The sequence below is a fragment of the Ceratotherium simum genome, chromosome 2 (assembly GCF_057802395.1).
Source record: "Ceratotherium simum simum isolate JZ-2026a chromosome 2, ASM5780239v1, whole genome shotgun sequence".
Classification (NCBI taxonomy): Eukaryota; Metazoa; Chordata; class Mammalia; order Perissodactyla; family Rhinocerotidae; genus Ceratotherium; species Ceratotherium simum.
The window spans coordinates 60,632,056-60,655,816 of NC_141901.1; the positions used below are offsets into that span (position 1 = coordinate 60,632,056).

General features: G+C 32.9%; 1 pseudogene; it reads right to left on the reverse strand.

Annotated features, from left to right (window-relative positions):
• LOC101387267 (ubiquitin-like modifier-activating enzyme 5) overlaps positions 1–23,401 on the reverse strand; it is a 35,577-nt pseudogene extending 12,176 nt beyond the window's left edge.
• Between the last annotated feature and the right edge of the window lie 360 nt (positions 23,402–23,761).

Sequence of the window (23,761 nt, forward strand, 5' to 3'; positions counted from 1 at the left end):
TGTTATTACGATTACTACTAGAAATATTTTTAAATAATGCTAATAATTAAAAGGATAAATTGGCAACCCACAATCACAGTGGGAGATTTTTACACATCTGTCTCAGAGACTGATAGATAAAGTAGTTAAAAATGAGTAAAGTAATAGAACAGCTGTACAAAAAATTAAGTAAAATGACTTATTAGATAAAGCCTTAAAATATTAGTGAGGCAATATAAGAGTGGAACAGGAAAATTTAAAAATTTGATTTTATATGTCTGTGTGTGAATAAATTGATTGACAGAAAAACAGTTTGATCCTATACCTGAAAAAGAGAGGATGCACATTCTCTTCATGCTGGCAGAATAGGTCCCAAAGAATTTTCAAACAAAAAATCTAAACTGGGTCAATTTTATGCAAATTTCACTCTCTGATTACAGTTTAATAAAATTACAAACTAACAATAAAACAATATCTAAATCTCTGTCTCAGTACACTTAAAAATTAAGAGCACACATTTTATATGCCCTCTAAGTCACAAATATATACCTCATTTGTGTGTGTGTGTGTGTGTGTGAGGAAGATCAGCCCTGTGCTAACATCTGCCAATCCTCCTCTTTTTGCTGAGGAAGACTGGCCCTGGGCTAACATCCATGCCCATCTTCCTCCACTTTATTTGGGACGCCGCCACAGCATGGCCTGACAAGTGGTGCGTCCGTGTGCACTGGGATTCGAACCTGCGAACCCCGGGCCATAGCAGCAGAGCGTGCGCACTTAACCGCTGCGTCACCGGGCCAGCCCCCTTATACCTCACTATTTTTCTTCTAGATGTCTTGCACTGCTGTTTAATCATTTTTCTACTTGTATTTCTGCCACATGTGTGATATAGCTTCCAGTACAGCAGAATTGTTACTTTTAACCAATATTGGTTGCTGTTCCATTTAAACGTTTTTCATACCAATTATGATATTTGTGTGTTGGACACAGTCACAATTACAGATGAAAAGCCCAATATATGAATAAATGACACAATAATAAAAGATGTGATTTATTTTGGAGGAACAAAAGATAGCAGGGAGGATCAAATTGCAGCATATCACCTTGAAGTAATACTTACAGATTTCTTGTGAAATCTCTTAAGTATGTTTATTTTCACACCCCTCAGGAAACTGTGCAGAATAAAGAGAACTGCATAAGGAATAAAAATGACACCTACATTTAATAGGAGCTTCTCTGTTAGTGCTGCCCTCTTAATACAAGAAGATAGATGAGGCACCGAGGTCTAACTTTGTTGTTTTCTAATCGATATTTTCAGTTAGTAAAATGGAATTGAGGAATAAAAAGTAATTCTTAGGTTGAAGCTATTTCTCATCTTAGATCCTCTCTTGCCCTGTTAATTTGACATCGAAATAATCCACTAACTCTTTTTTTTCTTCTCTCTTTTAAGGGCTTAGAAAATATCATGTACTATGATCTTTTATATAATAATTAAAAAATCATCTAAGCAGCCTAATATTGAAATGAATATTATTTTGAAATCAATACCTGATGTAGATGAATACTGTCAAACAAGTTGTTTTCTTTATGGGTGGAGAGGCTAGCAACCATTATTTCAGCTTTCAGTAGAGAAAAAAGTGATAAAGGGGGATTTTTGATTGTTTAACAAATTACCAACCTTTCTGTAAAAGGGGTTTCCCCTCTGTTTTTAAGTCAATGCAAGTTTAGGAGTCCCATGGAAACACACACACGCAGAATTTGCAGGCTTTTTCAGAGTCTGTGATGCAATGAAGCTCATTCATCCATCCCAGATTAGGGCCCTTGCTGTATGAGAGTCTCACGGCAATAAGATATGCTTCTGTTGTCTTAAAATTGTCTCAAAAATAATAAACAGTTGTTACTAGTTTTACCACTAATTCTCAGTAGTTAAAGTTTCCTAGAGAGAACTTTCAAATGATTAGAGCTATTTTGTGAACTTGGGTGGGGAATTTTCAAGTTGTGTAGAGTGAACTGCATTTCACAGTAAGAGGGTATATTGAATGGTTCTATAGAAATGATGATAATAAGGAAAAAAATCAAGTGAATCATTAAGCTTGAATTCAACAATTGAATCCAGTCCCCCTATTGTATCCTTTATCTGCAGTGTAAAGTCTCATGTGTAAAATAACCTTAGCAAGGTGTATTAGTAAGATTCAAGATATTGAACACTGATGTCTCAGTTTGGGGAAACAATCATCGGTTTCTTGATAGCTTTTTTTTGGGACATATGGGAAGAACTGGAGAATTGAACCAATTTACTTGTGTGTGTGTGTGTGTGTGTGTAGTATTTTCCGGTGTATAGAAATGTATTTTTATCCACTTGCCTATTTTTAGGAATGCAGCATATTGCCTATAAAATGATTCTTTGGAACTCAAAGTAATTTTAAAATATATTTACATATAATGAGTCACTATTTTAGGATATATATTTTCTGTCTTGAAATTAGTGCTGGTGGAAAATTGTATCCATGGTTACAATTTTAAAGTTACTTTGTATTTGGTATATCCTCTATTATCTGAGTTCAATGTTTTAATTGCTACAGCAAAATTGATTATTACTATAATTACTCCATGACTCTTAATTGAAACTTGATGATTTGCATATTTTGTCTTTGGATATTATTGAAACTGACAATAAGGACTTATTTTTTATAGAATTAACTATCATCCAATACTTCAGCCGCTCTTTGTTTTTGATGGTTGAAATATCAATTTCTTCTGGACATCCTGATTGCCCTGAGAATGAGTGTTTTAATTTTTAGTTTTGGGTTTCTTTTTTTTAAATCTCATTAAAATTACTTCTGATTGATAAAAATCATGATTTTGGAAAACAAATAAAGAGTAGAACTGGAAATCATGAGTGAGATTTCAGTTGCTAAAGTAATTAAATGAAATAAAATGTTTATTATTCTACATAATATCCAGATGACACAGGGGGATTGAGTGAAATCTGACCTAACAGTAATAAAATGTGACTGAACAAAGCAGGTCATTATTCTGAAAGTGAAAATGTTTATTCCCTTGGTAAAAAAGATGGCATTTATAATTTTTCAGTCTCAAAAGACAACATCAGATTCAGCATACTAATTAAGAAAAATTAAATCAGCTCTGACTTTAATGGCAGTGAATATGCCTCAGTTGTTTCCTTACGATTATATACTATAATAATACTATTATAAAAGTAGTAAATACCGTGCAACAAACATTGGAAAGTAAAAATTCCTAGACTTCTATTAGCATGACCCAGAGATAATCACTGTCAAAAATTTTTTAGTGTATTCTTTCTGAAATTTTCCATGCAGATCTAAAATATGCATAATTGTATTTTATAATTGATTGAAATCCTACTGCTTAATCTGGATATTATGTAAAAATGTAAAAACACTTTACATATAATTCTAAAACCAGATGCTTTTAATTAACAAAACATCTTGGAAGATGTTCTACATCTTTACTTATATCCCACTTTACATTTATTTTTACACCGACTAGCATGGCTTTATTATTATGTAATACATAGTTTTTGCTATTAGAAAAAAATCAGAGACCATTCATGTATATTTATCTTTACACATTTTTTTTTGATTAGAAAAGGTATAAATTCCTAACAGTGGGATTTCTAAGCAAGAGGATGTCACTAAGCAAGAGGATCTGTATGTTCAGATGTTCCTTGCTCTCACCATCCTCCCCTGCAAACTGCTGCATCCATTAATACTCCCAGCGATTGTATGAGTGTGTTTCTTTTCCCACATTCATCGGGTAGTAAGAAGATTCTTAATAATCCAATCTGACAGATACAAATTTTAATAGCATTTACGCTTTTTAAATTGCTTAATTATTAACGACATTGACAATTTTTATTGTTCAATATATTTTTAAATTCATTCATGCCTAAGTCTTGATAAACCTATTTGAAACATTCAAACCTTATAGCAGAAATATGAGAGTAGATAATTTAAGCTTTTTGAATATGTTTCTGATTCAAAATAACTTAGAAAATGCAAAAATCATAACAGAGAAAAAAATCACTGTTCATAATTCCAGAAACCAAATGTAGCTACCATTAAAATATGGTATGTTTCCCATAAGCCATTTCTCCCTACACACACCACGACGCCCTCTCGCTCTCTTTTTATCAACATACACCCACACCCACACACATAAATGATACAATACATTTCATAATGCAGAGACACGCTTACATTATGCATTTTTTTTAACTCCTGGCATTACAATTCTTCAAAAACTTATTTTTAATAAATTTATATTACACCCTCCGCTGCATGATAGTTTATTTCTTTATTGTTGGATAGTTAGCTGGTTCCCAATTATTTACACAGTGTAAATAACAATGTCGTAAACGTATTTGATCATATCTGAAGAAACCCATCTGCTTCTAGTGTTTTTGTTGTCCTTGTTAACATGTTAGATTTATTGTGCAATATTTTAGGTTGTCCTGTGGGTATCACAGTAAGCTTACAGCCCTTTTTAGATAGGAGTGTGCCTCTCCTGCATAGTGGGATCTCTGATAAGGAAACTGGATATAGAAAGGAGGGCAAGCTGGTCTTAGACTGGAGGAACACGTTTTTGGGGAATCACTTTTTTGAACCTCTACTTCAAAAAATACAATAGTGCTTGAGGGAAAGGAAGACCTTACTTCCTGGAGGTAAGAGAAAAGCAAAAAAGTGAGACATCCCCGTAAGCTATAGACAAGTAGCTTTTACAAAATAAGAGAATAAAGATTTCTCTATTACTCTCCATTTATTTCCTTTTTGTTGTTCTCTAGAAAGTAAAATGCACCTAGATAGTTTTAGCGCACTCATGGGAAAATGAATGAAGGGTCATACAACAGGTTTTAGCCAAAGAAATGAGGCCAACAGTGCTCAGCCAAGACCAGAGTGGGACTGATTGTGGGTCTTAATAAGACATCACAACATTGGGGATCAAAACCAGACTACATTTCCAGCTGCTCTGCCCTATGCAGGGTTTTCTTCCTTCCTCATATAGACCTGCTCCCTCTATGTTTAAAATGGGTTCTAAAAATGTCAATAATACTATGAATAACAGTTAATATTTATCGACTGCTTAACATTTTCTGGAAATGTAAGAATTTTACATATACGTATTCACTTAATTTTCATGACAAACCTATGAGGTCATCATGACCACTATTCTCATTTTACAGATACGTTAAGTGAGGCAAAGAAAGTTTCAATTAGTTACTCGTGGACACCATGCTGATCGCTGAGAGTGGGGTTTGAAACCAAGTGGTCTGACCAGAGACCACGCTCCTGACCACTCTGATAGACTAGCGCTCAGTATATGGAAAGCATAATCTTTTTTTTCAGAAAACAAACCATTAGCATTCATTTCCAAATGACTTTCTATAGAAATATCGTACCATTTTGGCTTTCTACCTGTGACGCATTAGACGGTCCCTATCTTTTTACCTCTTCAAGATTGTATAGTATGCAGAGGTGTGTGATTTAATTTTCGTCAAATTTAGAGTTGAGAATTTTATAATGGTTACATTTATATAGTTTTGACTGCTTAAGATTATGAACAATATTCTCATGTTTATTAATTATTTATAGTTCTTTGATGGATTGCCTATTCTTTTCCTTTTCATTTTATATCCACTCATTTATGCAGAGGTTAACTTTTAAAAATTGATTTAAATGCAGCTTATCAAAACTTCTTACTGTTGTATTTAACTCATTTATACTTTATATGTCACTATTCAATTTTTTTCAACATGAAATGTATAGCTTTTAATTTTTTGGTAATGTTTTGCTTTCTAATTAGAAATAGAATATATACTTCTTAATGAAATTTGAAAAAAACAGAGAAATATAATTTAGTAAATAGAAAAAGGTATAAATATAACACAGCACCATCTACTCTAAAAATGTGGTATATTTTATTCTATGGATATCTCATATATAAATGTATATGTATATTTATAAAATTTGTATTTTATACTATATAAAGTTTTATTTCTTACTTTTTTATTTACAATTATATTATCACTATATACTATATCCTATTTCTTAAGTAGTTTTGAAAATGTGATTTACAAAACTCTCTCTCTATATATATATAGATAATGCTTTATTTAATATTTTTGCTATTTTGGACGTTAAGCTTATTTGTCATTTATGCAATCATAAATAATGCAATGCTGAATATTCTTGTCTACAATTATTTGAGGGCATTTATGCTAAGATTATTTCCATTGGATGAGTTCTTAGAGTTATTAGATATGACTATGAATATTTCTAAAACTTTGTATACATATTGTCATATAGCTCTTCAGTTGTGTTTCTCAACACTTTTTCCAAGAATATATATGTATGGGGGATGATTGTGTGAGTGTTTAACAAAAAAAAATTTATTATTATAATTGATTTTTTGATTTTTATAAGGATGAATTTTTTTTAAAATATATATTCACCATTGGTATTATTTCTTTTCAAAATATCTGTTCATGTAGTCTATATTTAATTGAGATATTATTTATGTTATTGATCTGTAAGAAATATTTATGTATTAAGTCTATATTTATACTTAAAATGTATCAGATAATATACCATATATTATATCATACTGTAATATATACTCACATTATTTCCAAAATCCTTGCTCATGAGGATTGACATTGTTTGGGTAGCTTCTTCTGTGCCCGATACTAGTGATCATTTAGTCAACTATACTAAATTAATTTCTGGTATAAAAGATATCAATGTGGACAAGTTGAATGGGTGATCCTCAGGGAATTATTTATTTCAGAGAAGAACCTGAAATTTTTACTCACTTTGCACTGAATAGTACCATGAAAATAAGATAATATAAAGTTGAAATAATTCTGTAAAAAACAAGAATTAATAACTATAATTCAGCTCCCTAAAGAGAAAATGTGATTTGGACCATTTTCTTGTTAATCTCTAGGGTTTCATAAATGAAATTAAAAGTAATTGTGTAAACTAAAAGTAAATCGAGAAAATAAGCATTTCTGATAATAGCTCTTTATTTAATGCTTTCTAAACTCTTAAGACTGTTAATTCAAATTAGAATTCACTCTATTGAATTATTCATAGAATAGAAAAAAGTATCTGTTCACTCCAGTGAATATGGAAAATAAGATAATATTATGTTGATCTCATGATTGCAATGAATAAAAACGTGTCTCTATCCAGAGGAAAACATACATTTTTTCCTGAGGCTAATAGAAAGTTAATTATTTAACTAATATGAATAATATTAAAATTTCATATATTAGCTATAACTAGTACTATTAAACACTGATATTTGGGATCATTGTCCATTATAGAATTCTATAAATTATTATCTGAGGTTGAAGAGGTAGTAAGATAGGGAGGTAAATTAAGGGAAATGTAAATGGAAAGTCAAAAGTACTACCCAGGCTCTCACATACGCAGCGTGCCTTTCAGTGTTTGGATCAGTGAAAGGCATATTCAGAAAACAATGCCATGCACCCTTTGTAAAATCATGCGTTTTACATTTTTTGACAGCTTTCCATTATTTCTCTGTCAATTAATCAGCTTGCTAGTCACCTAAGAAAGTCAGCGTCAGCTATAATTTTCAGTATTTATGAGGTTCTCATCTACGATTAGCACTTTTATAAGCACAGTACAAGGTGAGTAGAACATATAGATTCTACTTGGTGTAAACATGTTCTCTTACTCAGCTATAGCACCCTAGAAAGATCACTGAACTTTACTTGTATTTGCGTTTGTGCTCTGACTTGTCCAATTACCAGAAGGATAAACAACTTTTCAGTTTCTGTATCTGTAAACTCAAATAATAGCCTGCTCATAGATTTATTGCGCAGATAAAATACAACCCTGTATGTAATCAATGTAATATGAAAATTTTACATTGTTGTTATTAAAAATAATAAATACAAGTAGAAAGATACATACAGAAATGAAGATAATTAAACCATAGAGCAAGAAATATTTATTTTTCAATGAGTAGGTATAATTATGATATCCATGCTTTGAGCTACTTGTTGGGTGCAATATAAGTAGGATGTTCAAAGACAGAGTTTACCACAGCTTTTGGAAAATTAACAAAGCCAGGATCAGTAAATTCTACATTAAGATTGGAAACAAAAAAGAAAAGAAGGCAGGAAAATGGTGACAAATTAAACAGCTGAAAAATGACTGAAGCAATGACTGAAGATGCTGGCATTTCCAGGATGGACAGGAGGGAAATTATCTTCACTCTCCTACTATTGTACATGGGAGGTTATTGGGACTACTTCAAAAAAGAAATGATATGGCAAACCACCAATGATAATAAAAGAAAATTAAAAATGAAAGAAAATGGGACCAAAAGAGTCATAAATTATGAGATTTAAAATCTGTTAAATGTATAACTGCCATTAAAACTTATCTCGTTATTTTAAGTAAGGCAAACACAACAACAAAATTGAATCATTAAATCAGTAAAGCTTCTCAAAAAGTTTACAGTGTAGTATGAAAAGCCAAGAGAAAAAACAATATAAAGTCAACTGTGGAAAAAAAGAGTCAAGTACCTTGTTTGCATAATCAATAGACATTTTAATTAGAGTTTTAATTAAAAAATAGATATTATCAGAGTAAACTCATCATCTGACATAAAGGTGTATATTCCTATTTTATTTAAAGAAAGTGCAAAATTGTTCGATTTTTGAAAATTTTGTCAAAAGGATAGATATATTTTGCCACATAGAGTCTATTGAAAATAAGAGTTTAAAAAAAAAAAAGGAAAAGAAACATAGCTTCTAGTACTTGTCTCCTGAGATCACTGACAAAATGCCGGCTGTCACCCTAGGTCATTTTGAAAGGCTGCATTCACAAGATCAAGGGAAGGTCTGTGGAAACAATGCCCCTCTTTTGGTTTTCTCAGTTAAAAAAAAAAAGATAGTGTGTCAGATTGCAGTCTTTGTAATGCCTTATTGTGATCTCTAGAGATTTAAATAAAATAAAATAAATATTTACGAAATTAGTTACTTGTTTTAAAGCCAAATTATACTTACTTTGTGGAATTTGTTGATACTTTATTCATTTAAGCCACAGATCATGTGCAAAATCACATTCATTACTGGAAATTTGCTTCAAAATGTGCTCTATTTTAATCCTCCTTGAAAGACGTATAGTAGGAGCTACACTTACTGGCCCTCAAGTTCATAAACACAAGTACCAAACACAATATTCAAATGCTTAGAATTACCTTGAACTACATAAAAATACCTTTTATTATGAAAGAACAATACAATTCTTTTTCTGATAAGGACATATATATATCTTTATTATATATATACACATATACACACATATAGCAATGTATAAAGTTAAAGGTGATTGATGGTTATAATATCTTTTCTTATTGTGAAATTATTAGAACAAAAACAATAGAATGCAACATGCAATTTAACTCAGCAAGTCTAAAATTGCTCATGAAAATAGGTACAAACACAGAAACAAAAAAAAATATACCAATCAAAATCTAAGAATTTTACAGTGAATCATGTATGGAGGCCAATAATAAGCTTTCTTTTTTATTTATTTTTAGTTTCCATAGTAATTATTTGAAGTAAACTGGGTTATTATCTGTTTCTGATTTAGAGAGCCATACTTCTAAAGCAATGGGACAAAGAGATGCTTCTTAATTACAGGTAATGTGGCAAAATACTTCTCATAAACCTATTTGCATGTAAATCCAAAGTAATACCATCCAAATGAATCTAACATGTGTTCAAATAACTTCTATCTCCATTTTGTGTGTGTGCGTGTACTAGCGGGGAGGGCAGTGGCTTTCTTTGCCAGTAGTTTTGTTCCTACTACAAAAGATTTAATATTGATATTTCATAACTAGAGATGCTTCTTTTTTTTGTGGAAAGGCTCATGTTTTTGAAAAGCATTTGCAATATGAGTTAGAGTTGCATATATAGATGCTATAATAGATTAGTATGTTTTATCTCACTTTGCTTTTTCCATTTGGCAAGATACAAAGCAGATCAGAGAAGATCTCCTCTATTCATTTGTTTTCACCCAATTATTATCAAATACTCAGAAAAGATTACTTATTTTTTAAAAAAAGGAGGAATGGGGCAATGAATCTAGGAGGGTGGCTGGTGTATTTTCCGAGTTGTCACACTGTCTGGAAACTTATATTAGTTTCTATAAGATATACACATTAGGAGAAAATATAATCTATCTTAAAATATTATATTTTAAAAAGAGACAAAACATAATAATTGGGAAAATAACATTCACAGTGCCAGTTTGGGTCATTTTACTCACTCCTCTCAGCTTATATTAGTAGCTGGGGGCTACTAATATCACCAACAATCTTTAAAAGTGTTCTTCTCAACAAAGCTATCACAATCTGGGGAATCTTTCAGTTTATTTCATTTTTAAGTCAAATTAATATAGTTCTTGATGATCAATAAAATGGTATCCAGTAAAAATAAAGAAAAAGATTTCCTTTCCATGATCAAATTCCTTCATCAAATTGTCCAAGCTTCCGAGCATAAAAATCAAAGCTCCAGATAATTTGGCGTATATTCATTTACTTTTCAATTTATTCAAGTATTCAAAAGCATTTGCTGAGTGGCTTCTCTGGGCTAAGCACTAGGCTAGGAACAGAGAACTGAGAGGTGAACATTCCAGACTCTGGCTCAGATCTCATCTAGTGAACCGGATTGTCACGCAAATAAAGTTAGAGTACAATGTTTTGTGGTTATAATAAAGGTTTATGCAAGTTGCTATGAAGTATATATGGGAAGCAGCACTATTTCTGTGAGAGGGCTAGGAGGTGATAGTCAAAGGATTTATAGATGCAGCCTCAAATCCTTCTTAATAAGCAGTTGTCACCTGTCAGTTAGTCTCAAAGTTGAAGCATATTTACTATCCCTGCTCTGATGGTAAAAATTATATAGAGGCTAGAAGCAGAAACTGAGAATTAAGATGACAGTACTACAGTGTGAAAACTGGAAAACTGCCAGTAAATTTAATAATGAGGACGTGATCATCAATGTAAAAAACTGCAGAGATGTTAGATTTATACTGTAAGAGGGGTATCGTAGATAGCTAAAACAAATACATAAACCTTACAAGTACACATTCTGTAGAATAGAGGCAAAATGGAGAATACAAAGGTTAAGAAGTGCAGGTTGTCAGAGTTCAATTCTAGACCCACTGCCTTTCTTACTTCTACTTGGAATCTGTTAGTAATTTATTTATTTATTTTTGGTGAGGAAGATTCGCCCTCAGCTAACATCAATTGCCAATCTTCCTCCTTTTTTTCTTTTTTTTTGCTTGAGAGAGATTAGCCCTGAGCTAACATCTGTGCCAATCCCCCTCTATTTTGTATGTAGGAGGCCTCCACAGCATGGTTGATGAACGGAGTAAGTCCGTGTCTGGGATCTGAACCCGTGAAACCAGGCAGCCAAAGTTTAACCACTTGGCCATGGGGCTGACTCCAGTAATTTATTTTGAGATGAAAATATTTGTAAGTATTGTTTACAGAAATGTATTGCTGCTGTACCACTGAAATTGAATTTAAGCTGTAAAAACCTAAACCATATTATTTTGAAGGAAAATATTTTATGAGAGATCGTGCAATGGAACTAAAATCAGTCTTGAAGATAATCAGAGGTTAAAGATTTTGCATAACATATATCTATTCCATACTTAAACCGTTATTGTTGTTGTGTTGAGAAAACATCTATTTGAACTGTGTTCAAGCACAAGGAACATTAACTAGAAGGAGATTACCTGACGCTTGAGGATTTATTTAGGAAATTTTATAGATTTAGGTATTTATTTTAATTTAGATATTTTAATGGATATATTCTGCGTGTGTGTACAGTGGAGAATGAAGATCAAGGATAGTGTCCTAATATGAATGAAATTAGGAAAGATGAAGGGGAAATAAAGGACTTTTAACAAACTAAAATGGATAGATTAGATGATGATAGGAATACGAAATATGTTGTCAACTCCAATTATTTGTAACACGCGTATTTATAGAAAATGTTTTTTCTCTGCGTAGTTAGGCAACTCTCAGTGCCCTTTCCAAAGGTCAACAACTCCCAGGAAGATGGATTAAATATAGGCAGAACAATCTGGCATCCTTTATGTTTAAATTCCTGCTAACACTAAGATTCTCTCTGCCCTTTTCCTCCATTTCCACATAGTTTTAGAACTTCTTTTTTAGAAAAGTGTTTGGCATAACTTATATGCAAAGAATATTTGCTTTTCCTATTATTTGGCAATAAGTTAAGTTATTTTATAAGAAATATTAGTTAGGAACAAAGCTCTTTTGGAAATGAAGAAAGCATTGAAGTATAAAGGGCATTTCTCACTTTGTAACTGGGCTCCGTTATATTTCTGTTGGAAAAGCACTAGTACAATAGCTAGATTAACCTTTTATAACATTTAGACTGGTATAAGCTACTACAAAGTTATCAACTGCACAAACAAAATAAGGCACTTTATCAGTCATGTTTGATTTCCATAGGTGCTCACCTACTAGATGGGCCCTACCATGGACTACTGGTCATGCTATTATCCTTTCTGATTTTTTAAAGTCCTTTGCTTATGGAATACATAACATTACATCACTTGCAAAAGTGGCCTACTTATTGAATGAAAGCTAAAGTGATATCTATTTTCTCTTCGTGCAAAGGCTTGCATTAAATAAAATCCTCATGAAAATTTAGTTAGTAGACAAACAAAATCCAGTACAATCTCATTTCATTTGTATATGCAGATTTAGAGTGGACAGAACATTTGTTGTGGGGGTACACATTGATATCTGAAAGAATGGGCCAGGAAAGATATCTTTTACAGAGTACATGATGAATGATGATGCTGTGCTTGAAATGAGAAATGGCAAAGATCGTACTTAATTTACTCCAAGTAATCTTTTCAAAGAATTTTAAAATATCAAATACTAATTTATCCATTAAGAATATTATATTTCCTAATAGCAACTGGTTTGTTGAAAACAAATAAAAGCATAACTGTTATTTATTAATCATTTAAGATAATAGTGAAACTGATAAGGAAGATATTAACTTAGATAATTATTCTGAATTCTAATTTCATGGTTATATATTTTAAAAACTGTCAGAAGCAAATTCTGCTGACATCTCTATGTCTTTCTCTTATATTTTTATAGTAAAATCATATTTTCAAACTCTAATTTTTAATCATACTTTCAAAGTAATTAAAAATTAACAATGACTGGATTTTTATGCCTCTGATTTCTCCCTATGAGGAAATAGTACAATATAAATTATTACGGTGTCATAATTTTACATAGACACACTTTAATTGTGAAAGTAATGCACACTTAAGAGCAAAAAGGAATAAAATAAATGCATTCAAAATCCACTACCCAGAGATTGGGATTATTAATATCTCATGCTATATAACCTAATCAAACAGTTTTACACACCTAAAGTGAAAATTGAATCATTCAGCAGATTTCTGTAATATCCCTGCTCTACCTGCATTTTTATAGTTTTTGATGTGTTCTATGTGCCATGATGTAGTTAATCAATATTTTTAATGTTGGAAGTTTCAGTAAATTCTAAATCTGGATTTTTATAAACACCTTTGTGAGATGCACTCTTGTAGCTATATCTTTCCTTTCACTCTTTCAAAAGCCTTTGGGAGGGGCCGGCCCTGTGGCTAGGCGGTTGGGTGCGTGCACTCCGCTGCTGGCAGCCAGGGTTCAGATCCCAGGCACGCACTGACGCGCCACTTCTCCGGCCATGCTGAGGCGGCGTCCCACATACAGCAACTAGAAGGATGTGTAGCTACGACATACAACTATCTACTGGGGCTTTGGGGGGAAAAAATGAATAAATAAAAATCTTTAAAAAAAAAGAAAGCCTTTGGGAGAATGCCCAAATGGCCTTCAGAAAATTTCAAAAAAGCAGTTCATACAAGTGAATCATTTAAGCAGTTCATGTAAATGACTACTTCATCACATGCGTTAATTATTCTATTGAACATGATTTTGTTTTAGTTTGCTTTTGTTACGTTAAAAAGTGGATAATTTAAATATGCTTATTGGATTTCTAAAAAAATTTCTTGATTTGTCTGTGTTTCTATTGGCATATTCATCATTTTCTAATGACTTCGTAAGTGTCCTTTATGTATTTCAACATATGCTGACTTCTGCAAAATTTTTTACTGAGCTATGCGAGATGCTCAATATTGAATTAATAAAATTTGCATTTTTTAAAGAATCAGTCATATAATTGACTGACTTAAATGTTACACGAAAACCATTGCTATGGATGGATTAAAATTAACCTGAAATAATACAGCAATTATCCATATTATATAGGATATTATTTAGTCAAATAGCTGAACAAATTACAAAGTATAGATGCTGAGAATAGGAGATGCTTATGCCCTTGTGAAATAACTTTAAAATTAAAACTGACCATGTTTAAGAAGAAAAATAATAATATGCTAATAAAACATATTTATAAGAATAATTAATGAACAGTGTACGATGGAAAGAAGTACAAACTGGTAGAATATAAAGTTTAGTGGCCTAGTATTTTGGGCAGGAAAAAATCTTTGTGTCATAGTGGACCATAACCTTGAAGTGTTTCAAGGAGTGACTGGTGATGAAAAAGCATGATATTCAATAGCATTAATGACTAATGTAATAGGAAATTGATTTCCGAACACCTTTCTCTTTGCATAGTGTCTTTCCCCTTAGATTGAAAGAGAATCAATATGTGAATATCTGAGTATATGAGAGGCAGCCAAGTGCAGAGAAAATGCTATTCAATTAGCAGTTAGAAGACCTGATTTCTTAACCTACTTGTGTGACAAATGAGTAGTACGACTTTGGGCAAGTCTTTTGGTCTTTCCAAGGTTTACCTTCTTCATCTACAAAAGAAAATGGTATCTAAGATCCAAGACTAAATTTATGTAGTTCAATTTTGAAAGAAACTTAAATCAAAAAGTAAGTATTAAATGCATTGAATGTCCTTTGATGATGTTTCCCAAACTGTCTTCTACAGAAGCCTGTTTTCCTTTTTGTAATAACTGATGCTTTGAGAATGTTTAATATTTGCAGACATCGTTCTTATAGAATGCTCAGAAAACTCTAGAAGGTAGGTAGGTATAGCTGTTATTTCATTTTATATGTGAAGAAACTGGTCTAAAGGGAAGTTAAACAGTTTGCCCTGGTTTACAGTGCTAGCAAGCAAACCAGGATTCAAAGCTAGGCAGTCTGACTCCATAACTTGTAACTTTAAGCATTACCCACACTTTCTTAAATATGTATTTTTGCTCAAATAATCTTGGGAAACACAGGCTTCAACAGAGCAAAATCAGTTGAACATAAGACACTTTGAAATATTTATTTTGAATATCCAAGAGGGACATCATGTGCAGAGCTGCTCACATTTCTTTTGACTACAGAAGTCCCATGAAAAGTAATACTGAACATATCAGCGGCACTAAAGTTCTGCAAAACACTTTTGGAAAAATGCTGATTCTTGAGTCTTAGCAGTATTCCCTTGGATTTTTACTCAGGAAGCTCTGTATAGAAACCAATTCCTTAAGTATTTTGAAGAAGTAGTAGTTAAACATGAAAAAAGTATCTATGGAATTTACTTCCCCATAAGATTAATTCCTGTTTTCCATTTTTCCCTTTTTTAGTGCATTTTAATACAAGAAATCTTACCAGCGTGTTAAAGATGTGTTTACCAAGGGAAAGCTGGTTTCAGAATGGGGATTGCTCTGGAAAGATATGGATATTTTTATACTAAGAGCATTCTTTCCCAGCAGTTTTGCTTAAGACATCTCTGCTGTGGAGAACATTGTTCATACCATCTCTCATTAGCTCTGAAATTCAGACACATGGATTGTTTGAAAAATATTTTCTATAATATATGATAAAAGAATATAAATAAACATAATTTACAGTATTATTCTGTGAACCTTTAAATATTTCATTTGTATTTATAAAATAAGCCAGCTATAATAAAACAAAACCCACAAATCTTCCAAATTAGATATTTCATCATATTTAATCATCTGAGATTTTCTAAATATCTCTTTGAATGAAAAAGATGTACCAAAAAAGTCATAAAATCAAAAACAGAATTTATACTTAAGGACAGTGTCAATGATGGATATGGAATGGATTAATTAGTACTTGATATATTTCATATTGATTTTTCTCTTTCTCCTGGGACTGATAAAATATATTCAAGCCCATAATATACCCCAGAATTAGAATACAGGAACAGCATAATACAGTTGATTCTCATTATTCACAGATTCCATACGTGCAAATTAGCCTACTCGCTAAAACGAATTGGAAACCCCAAAAGCTATACTCACAGGTGCTTTTGCTATCATTCGCAACAGAGAAAAATTTGTGTCACTCAGTTTGCTTGTTCCCACTTCTGGTTGAATGAGATTGTGCTCTGCCTTCTTGTTTCAGCTTCCATAATGTAATAAAGTGCCCTTTCCATGGTGTATTTATTGTCACATTTTTTGCATTTTTGTGCCTTTTGTTGGTGATTTTGCTGTTTACAATGCCCCCAAGTGTAGTGCTGTAGTGCTGTCTAGTGTTCCTAAGTGCGAGAAGGCTGTGATGTGTCTTGTGGAGAACATACGTGTATTAGATAAACTTCAGTCAGGCATGAGTTACAGTGTTGTTGGCTGTGAGTTCAATATTACTGAATCAACAATGCTGTACTCCAGAAAAGGAAGACCGATAAAAAGAAGTGCAGGGAAAACACTGTTGTGAGGTTGAAAGCCAAAGAAATTTACAGTCATGTTACCCAGGATCAGGAAAATGTTCAACTCTTCCTGGCTAGTTCTGGCAGGATCCCATGTTTCCACAGGATATATGACATGGGAAATGTCAAACTTGCAAAAAGGCAGATTCTGCAGATCAGGAGGCTATGGAAGAACTTTTTAAAAACCTACTAAGTGTTAGACAGGAAAAGAGGTATGTTGAAGAGCAGATTTTCAATGCTGATGAGACTAGTTTGTTTAATAAGAACGTTACCAAAGGATTCTACATACTGCAAATGGCATTTTAGTTGTCAAAAATGTTGTGACCAGAGGCTCTCAAGAACCTGACCCTGTATTTTACTAGGAGCAACAGTTCAGTATTTGCTAATTCAGTGTTTGCTGCAACTTTATAGAACATAAATACTGTGAACAATGGGAATTGACTGTATTTTTAAGATTTTGTTTCCAGATACCCCCCTGGCTTACATCTAAAACTTATAAGAAGTCGTCCTGCAAATAAAAGCTACAGTACTTTTCCTTGAAGCGACAACATCACTGCTCTGGGGTCCTACTGAAACAAAAAGTGGCATCCAGTGTGGCGGGCAGATTGTCCGCATTCCAAAATGACCTCTTTATAGTCAGGACTGAGGAGCCACTTTGAGATCTCAAAGGAGAGTAGAGAGAGAACCATTGGCATAAAAATCAGGATTCTTAAAGTAAAAGTGGGTGGAAATAAGATCCCCCCCATTCCCCTAAAGTAGATTCTTGGACGGGAAACTGCCAGAGCAAGAGAGTATGAAAGTATGGGTCTTGAGCATGAGAGAGATACTAGGAGAATGCAAAAAGAGTTAAGTTTACTCTATGCAAGTATCCAGTAAAGTTTTAATTATTCTCATCCATATGATACAATCACTCATTTTAGCGGGTACTACAGCTTAGCAAGGCTTGTAAAATCTAGGAATATAGCAATAGAAAACATATGAGATTTTATGTCGTGGGTAGACTTTTATATTATAATCTAGTAGTATACACGTCAATTTTAAGAAACAGCAGTTGTTTGCAAAAGTAGATCTCTTATTTAAGAGAAAGAGGTATATAGATTTTAGGGACAGATATGGCTATAGATACAGCTGTACAGAATTACAGATACTAGTATATACATATACTTAATATATAATTATATCATATATTATCTAACTATATATTTATCCATATAAATCATAGTAGATAGATTTTGTAGTTAGCTACAAATAGAGATGATTGAGCCCAAAGGTGCAGATGAGACTCTCCAAAGCAAAATGTATAAGGAATGGTGTCAGCAGCAGTAACTTGGAGAATGTCCACTTGCAGGGAGTTTGTAGAAGAAAATAAATTAACAAAATAGAAGATTGGTCAAAATGCCGTGAAGAATGTAAGGTAGAATATAATGATGTGACCACTGGGTCTGGATGTCATTATTGATGTGATTTTCACATCAACATAGGTAGCAGGCTGAAACAAGCTGTGTTATATTTAAGGCAGTCGGGGTGCACCACAAACATAAAGTTGAAGGAACATTATTTGGAACACTTGTGATAGGAAGGTGGGTGGAGGCATGACAGAAACAAGTGATCTAAGCAAAACTAACCTTCCACAGCCTACATACTTAAACTTTTTAAAAGAATTCCACAATGCTTAGTAATTGGTAAGCACTCAACAGATTTCATTTATAGGAAATATTTTATTTAGAGTCTGTCAAAAAAAAAAAAAAAACAACAACTATGTGACCTAGATAATATCAACACTCCTATTTACACAGGAAAAATCTGAGACAGTAATATTAAGTAAACTGAGTCAGGATACACAGTAAAGTCAGGGTGTGAATGCAGCCCAGTTCACATTCTCAGCATGAGCTTTACCCACTCTGCTATAATGCCTATTCATCTAAGTTGGGGAGCTGATGTGTAAACCTCCCTCTCTAAAGAATTATTTATTTATTTATTTATTTATTTATTTATTTATTTATTTACTTAAATAGAGTTTATTTCTTAGAGTAGTCTTAGGTTCACAGCAAAATTGAGGGGAAAGTATGAAACTTCCCATGTACTTTCTGTCCCCACACATGGACAGCCTCCCCAATTATCAACATCCCCCACCAAAGAGGTACATTTGAACCAACATTGGCACATCATTATCATCCAGGGTCCGCAGTTCACGTTAGGTTTCACCAGGTGTTAGATATTCTATGGATATGGATAAATGTATAATGGCACGTATCCACAATTATAGTATCATATAGAGTAGTTCCACTGCCCTAAAAATTCTCTGTGCTCTGCCTATTCTTCCTTCCCTCCCCTCTAACCCCTAGCAACCACTATTTACTGTCTCCATAGTTTTGCCTTTTCCAGAATGTCACATAGGTGGAATCATACAGTATGTAGACTTTTTAGATTGGCTTATTTCACTTAGTAATATCCACTTAAGATTCCTCGATGTCTTTTCACAGCTTAAAACATTTCATTCTTTGGATGTACCACACTTTATTAATCCAGTCACCTACTGAAGGACATTTTGGTTGCTTCCAAGTCCTGGAAATTATGAAAAAAGCTGCTATAAATATCTGTATGCTGTCTTTTGTGTAGATATAAGTTTGCAACTCCTGGAGGTAAAAATCAAGGCGTGTGATTGCTGGATTGAATGGTAAAATATGTTACATTTTGTGAGAAACCACCATCTAGTCTCCCAAAGTGGCTGTGCCATTTTGTATTCCAACTAGCAATGTATGAGTGTTCCCGTTGCTGCAAATCTTCACCGGCATTTGGTGGTGTCAGTTTTTTGGATATTGGCCGTTCTTTAATAGATGTGTAGTAGTATCTCGTTGTTTTAGTATGTATTCCCTGATGACATATAATGTGGGGCATCTTTTCATATGTTTCATCTGTATATCTTCTTTGGCCAGGTGTCTGTTAAGGTCTTTGGTCCATTTTTTAATCAGGTTTTTTGTGTTCTTATTTTTGAGTTTTAAGATTTCTTTGTATATTTTGGATAACAACTATTTGTCAGGTATGTCTTTTGCAAATATTTTACTCCCAATCTGTGGCTTGTCTGTTCATTCTCTACGTATTGTCCTTTGCAGAGCAGATGTTTTTAATTTTGATGAAGTCCAGCTTATCAATTCTTTCTTCCACAGATTATGCCTTTTATGTTTTATCTAAAGTCATCAACAAACTCAAGGTCATCTAAATTTTCTCTTAAGTTATCTGATAGGAGTTTTATAGTTTTGTATTTTACATTTAGATCTGTGATCCATTTTGAATTAATTTTTTGTGAAAGGTGTAAGGTCTGTGTCTAGATTCTTTTTTTTTGTTTTTTTGTCTTTTGCATATAGATGTTCAGTTGTTCCAGCATCATTTGTTTAAAAGATTCTCTTTGCTTCATTGTGTTGTCTTTGCTCCTTTCTTACAGATCAGTTGGCTACATTTAGGTAGGTCTATTTCTGAGCTCTCTATTCTGTTCCATTAATTTATTTGTCTGTTATTTTTCCAATACCACATTCTCTTGATTGCTATAGGTTTATAGCATGTCTTGAAGTTATGTAGTGTCAGTCTTCTAACTTTGTTCTTTTCCTTTAGTATTGTGTTGGTTATTCTAGGTGTTTTGCCTCTCCTCATAACCTTAAGAGTTAGTTTGTTCATCTCTATAAAATAACTTGCTGGGATTTTGATTGAGATTGCATGGAATCAATAGATCAAGCTGGGAAAAACTGACATTGATAAAATTGAGTCTTCCTATCCAGGAACTATTATTGAATATCTCTCTATTTATCTCTTTGATTTATTTCAGCTGAGTTTTGTAGTTCTTCTCAGATAGCTCTTATACGTATGTATATTTTTAGATTTATTCCTAAGTATTTTATTTTGAGGGTGCTAATGTAAATGGTATTGTGTTTTTAATTTCAAATTCCACTAGTTCATTGCTGGTAGATAGGAAAGCAATTGGCTTTTGTTTATTATTAACCTTGTATCTTGTGACCCTGATATAATAACTTATTTCTTCTGGAAGTTTTTTATTTTTTGATTCTGTTGGATTTTTTTACATAGTCTATCATATCATCTGTGAACAGAGACAGTTTTATTCTTTCCTACCTAATCTATTATGCACTTTATTGTCTTTTCTTGTCTTATTGCATTAGCTAGGACTTCTAGTACAATGTTGAAAAAGAGTGGTGAGAGGGGACATTCTTGCCTTGCACTGATCTTGGTGAGAAAACTTCTAGTTTCTCACCATTAATTATGATGTTAGCTATAAGTTTTTTGTAGACATTCTTTAACAGGTTGAGGAAGTTCCCCTCAATTTCTAAATAGTGAGAGTTTTTATCATGAATGGCTGTTGAATTTTGTCAAAAGCTTTTCTGTATCATGTGATTTTTCTTTTCTTTCTTTTTTTTTTTATCTGCTGATGTGATAGATTACATTAATTGTATTTTGAATGTTTACCCAGCCATACCTGGAATAAGTCCCACTTTGTCATGCTGTATAATTCTTTTTATACATTGTTGGATTTGATTTGATAATACATTGTTGAGGATTTTTTTCATCTATGGTTATGAGATATTGATCTGTAGTTTTCTTTTCTTGTAATGTTTTTATCTGGTTTTGGTATTAGAGTAATGCTGGCCTCATAGAATAAGTTACAAAACAGTCCCTCTACTTCTATCTTCTGTAGGAGATTATAGAGAATTGGTACACTTTCTTCCTTAAATATTTGGCAGACTTGACCAGTGAACCCATCTGGGCCTGGTGCTTTCTGTTTTGGTAGGTTATTAAATATTGATTCTGTTTATTTAACAGATATAGGCCTATTCAAATTTTCTCTTTCTTCTTATGTGAGTTTTGGCAAATTTTCACACTCCTCTTTATCCCTGATATTTTTTTTGTCAGAAGTCACCTCTGTCTGAAAACAATATAGCTACTCCTACTTTCTTTTGATTAGTGTCGGCATTACATAACTTTCTCCGTCTATTTACTTTTAATCTATATGTGTCATTATATTTAAAGTGGGTTTCTTGAAGATAACATATAGATGGTCCTTGTTTCTTGATCGATTCTGAGAATCTCTGTCTTTTAATTAGTGCATTTAGACCATTGATATTCAAAGTGATTATTGATATAGTTGGATTAATATCTACCATATTTGTTACTGTTTTCTCTTTGTTTTCCCTGTTGTTTGTCCCTATTTTTTCTTCCACTATTTTTCTGCCTTTTGTGGTTTTATTTTTTTTTTAATAATTTTATTTATTTATTTTACCCCCAAAGCCCCAATAGATAATTGTATGTCATAGCTGCACATCCTTCTAGTTGCTGTATGTGGGACGCGGCCCCAGCATGGCCGGAAAAGCGGTGCGTCGCTGCGCGCTCGGGATCCAAACCCGGGCCGCCAGCAGTAGAGCGCACGCACTTAACCACTAAGCCACGGGGCCGGCCAGCCTTTTGTGGTTTTAATTGAGCATTTTATATAATTCCATTTTCTCTCCTTTCTTAGCATATCACTTATTCTTCCTTTTTTCTCGTTTTACTAATGAATAATTTATTTTTATGTTTTATAACTGGAATATTATTTGTTTGTGAATGTAAAATTTTATGACTTGCGTATGTGAAAGAAATACATAGTCACAAAAGCAATTCCCTTTTATTATGTTTTTCATAGTAAAACTCATTTTGACATGGTTACTTTTTCAAAAAATGTGTTTTTAAAGAATTTATTTTCTATTACATCAGAAATGCAAGCATTTATTTTAACGGTATTCTCTTTTAATTAAAAAATGTTGAATGCCCACTACTATCAGTCTGACATCTTACCATCCTCATCCTAATGTTAATCCATCTGTTTTAAATCCATATGAACATCAAAGTATACATCCCATTTGATATTTGTAAACTAAACATTTCTAGGAAACTTTGTACTAGTTCACATTTTATGAAACCACACTGTACAAAATAAAGTTGTTAGAAGTCAGAAAAATTAGGAGTATTTTGTACATCTGTATGAGTACCTTACACATTTTTACTACAATAGTAAACATTGTTCAAATATGATTGAGATCTTTTCAACTTGTTAATGCCTTCTTTACTCATTCAGGTTTCCCATCTCTGATATCTAACATCCCTTGAATATATAGGCAATGGAGTGGATTTTCATCATATCAATTTAGCTAAACTGGAATAACGTTTCCCAGAATTCCCTTCCTTTTGTTTCCAATTATGGTGAGCTACAAGAGATGTTTTTTTTTTGTTTTGTTTTGTTTTTTTTTATAAGAAATAGAAGGCAGAAAAGAAACAGGTAGGAATTCATTTTTACACAGAGGTCTTTGATGCAGGGCCCACGGCTACCACTGCTCTCACATGTTGTTGCTTATCAGCTTTCTCACTTTGTTGGTGCAGGGCAGCAGCCAGGACTGCAGTTCTTCCCAGGTCTGGCCAGTCCTCCTTCTTCAGCCTCACTGACATCTTGGTCAGGTGCCTATTCAACTCAGAATCAAATGGCACAAACCCTTCACACAGATGACCGTCATCATTAGTGTTTGGAGTTTGGAGGTTGTGAGATACTGACATCACTGTCCATTGTGGTAGATTTTAACTCACACTTGCAGATTCCCACTTTTCCTCACTTATCCTACCTCATGTCCATTTTTCCTTCCAGACCACCTTATCTTGTGGTTTTATGTCATCTCCTAGTGGTTAAGCTTCTCTGCTCAAACCTGACTGAAACAGGTAGATCCAAATGTGGGCCATATTTTCTGCTTCTGGCCATATCTCTGTCCCAACATTTATCAAATTGTCTTGCACTTGCTTGTTTGTCACTCCCACTGCATTGAGAGTAATGTGAGGCAGAGATTTTATTTTATTTATCTATCATTTTATTTTAATAGACCAGTTCTATGCATTATGCATTAAAAATACTTAATATATGCA